The sequence below is a fragment of the Dipodomys ordii genome, unplaced genomic scaffold (genome assembly GCF_000151885.1).
Source record: "Dipodomys ordii isolate 6190 unplaced genomic scaffold, Dord_2.0 Scaffold231, whole genome shotgun sequence".
NCBI lineage: Eukaryota > Metazoa > Chordata > Mammalia > Rodentia > Heteromyidae > Dipodomys > Dipodomys ordii.
Genome location: NW_012267447.1, coordinates 507,912 through 511,127, shown reverse-complemented (window position 1 = coordinate 511,127; position 3,216 = coordinate 507,912).

The following is a 3,216-nucleotide window of genomic DNA, read 5'->3' as shown; positions in this document are numbered from 1 at the left end:
GCGCGCACACACACACACACACACACACACACACACACACACACACACACACACACACACACACACACACACACACACACACGAAATAACCAAAATTCAGGATAGCCCGGTATCAGTGGCTCACACCTGTAATCCTAGCTACTAAGGACTAAGATCTGAGGATTGTGGTTCAAAGCCAAGCCCAGGCAGGAAAGTCCATGAGACTCTTATCTTTAATAAAACACCAGAAAACCAGAAGTGGCGCTGTGGCTCAAGCGGTGGAGTACTAGTCTTCATTTGAAGAGCTGAGGGACAGCACTCAGGCCCAGAGTTCAAGCCCCATAACCAACCAAAAAAAAAAAAAAAAAGAAATCCAAGATAAAGCATGGCTTAAGCAGTAGAGCATCAGCCTTGAGTAAAAAAAGCTAAGGAAGATCCTTCTGGCCCTAAATTCAAGCCTCAATACTGGCATGCATGCACACACACACACACATGCACACGCACATACACACACTAAGACATTTAGAAAATAATGCAAGTCTAATCTGAAATTTAGAAACACTAACCCAGCAATCATAAGCACTCTAGTGTACAGATGGTAGTTGCTAAATAATACCATTTCCCACTAAAAAGAAAATCAGAGCTTCTCTGAGAAATGGCTGATTTCAGGTCAGGGCAAAAAATAGAGGAGATAAGATGGGACATTACAGGAAGCAAGGAAGATGATAAACTAAAATTATAAGTGTTGTACCAAAATGATTCTGAAGTGGATTTAAATGTATTCCCACTGGCCAAAGACAGAACAACCAGAGCACCAAGGATAATAACACAGCAGACTGAAACATACCAAATGTATTTAAATTCATAACTTCATAGTGAGAGAAAAACAACCTAGTGGACAAAATCTTTAGGATGCTTAGTCAACTCATTATTTCATGAACTGATAAATAAAGGGGAACAATCAAGCATATATAAATTCTGCCTTTTCTACATAAACTGTGTCTCGGGGTTGCCAAATAACGAAAGGATCTATGTATTTTTTCTTTTTTTTTTTTTTTTGTTTGTCGTGGGGCCTGAACTCTGGGCCTGGGCACTGTCCCTCAGCTCTTCAGCTCAAGGCTAGTGCCCTACCACTTGAGCCACAGTATCACTTCCGCCTTTTTCTGCTTATGTGGTGCTGAGGAATCGAACCCAGGGCCTCATGCATGCAAGGCAAGCACTCTACCACTTAGTCACTTTCCCAGCCCAATGTATTCTAACTAATAACAAAGAAATCAAAGAATAAGGCCCTGTTTTCAACTCCCAATGGAATTCATGGCTGCAAACCACATGAGACCCACAACCAGACATTATAGGTTACCAGATGGACATAATACCACCATTTGTAAAAAAAAAAAAATCACAATCATACCAAACCAACTTCAAAACTTGAAACTAGGGCTTGGAATGTGGCTTAGTGGTAAAGTGCCTGCTAAGCAGGCACTGATACCACCTAAAAAAAATAATAAATAAAATTAAAATGAACAAAAAATTCTGAGATAAAAGAAAAACAGGTGGAAACGAGGGCCTATAGATTAAGTACACTTAAGAAACATACCAGCCAGGCACTGGTAATCTGAGCTACTTAAGGAAGTTGACATCTGAGAATTGAAATTCAAAGCTAGTCCAGACAAGAAAGTTTGTGGAACGCTGTCTCCAATTAAAACATTAGGCTAGAAGCATGGCTCAAGTTTTAGAGCACCAGCCTTGAGCAAAAAAGCCAAGTGAGAATGAAAGACTCTGAGTTGAAGCCCTAGACAGGAAGGAAGGAAGGAAGGAAGGAAGGAAGGAAGGACTGACTTAATCATCCTTATCTATCAATCACTTTGATTCCTAATTCAAGTAAGCAGATAATATGTGTATGTGACAATCAGGTACATATAATACCAATCATCATCCTTGATGTGATCATCAAGGAATTTTTCTTTTCTCTTTTTCTTTTCCTCTCTATTCTTCCCTACCCTCATCTCTTTCTTTAGTGCTAGAGATTGAGTTCAGGGCTTTGCACATGATAAGCAATCTTTCTACTACTAAGCTAAAAGAATCTCTGCTCAGGAATTATTCTTTTCAAGTATTTTATATCTTTTAGAGCAGAGGTGGGGAACAACTAGCCTATAGGCTGTGTAAAGCCCACAAAATCATTTGGTATACAAAGAGACAGGCACATGTATTTCTCAGTATATGAAGGCTCAATGGACTGTATTAATAATGTTCTATTGCCTTGTAATATTATAATATCCAAATGGCCAATGGCAAAAAAAGTCAAAATCTGTTTTAGATACATAATCTGTAATATTATTTAACAAGATATGATGTCTAAATTTTATCACAGAGTGTGTTGAGATACACATGAAACAAGTTTGAGAATGAGCTGATATTTGTTGAAATTGGTGATGACTATTATGAGGAAACATTTTACTATTTTACTTTGGCTCTGAAATTTTCCATAATAAGAATCCAAAACTAGCTAGGCGCTGGTGGCTCATGCCTGTAATCCTAGCTACTTAAGAGGCTGAGATCTGAGGATCATGGTTCAAAGCCAGTCTGGGCAGGAAAGGCTATGAGATTCTAATCTCCAATAAACCACCAGAAAAAAAAACAACAACTGGAAGTGGCGCTGTGGCTCAAGTGGTAGAGCACTAGCCTTGAGCTAAAGAGCTGAGGGACAGCATGCAGGCCCAGAGTTCAAGCACCATGACTGACAAAAAACAAAAAACTATGGACAAAAATCAACTCTCCCATCCTTGCTGACACTGACCATTGGGACAATATGAACATTACAAGGACAATGATTCCAATAGAACACTGTATGTGTTTTTTCCTATATGTACATACCATAAAGTTCAATTTCAAAATTGGGCTTAGTAAAAGATTAACAATTAATAACAGAACAATTGTAATGCACAGTATTAAAAGTTATGTGGGCTGGGAAGGTGGCTCAGTGGTAGAGTGCTTGCCTTGCAGGCATGAGGCCCTGGGTTCAATTCCTCAGCACCACATAAGCAAAAAAAGCTGGATGTGGCACTGTGGCTCAAGTGGTAGAGTGCTAGCTTTGAGCTGAAGAGTTGAGGGACAGCGCCCAGGCCCCATACAAAAGACAGAAAGAAAGAAAGAAAGAAAGAAAGAAAGAAAGAAAGAAAGAAAGAAAGAAAGAAAGAAAGAAAGAAAGAAAGAAAGAAAGAAAGAAAGAAAGAAAGA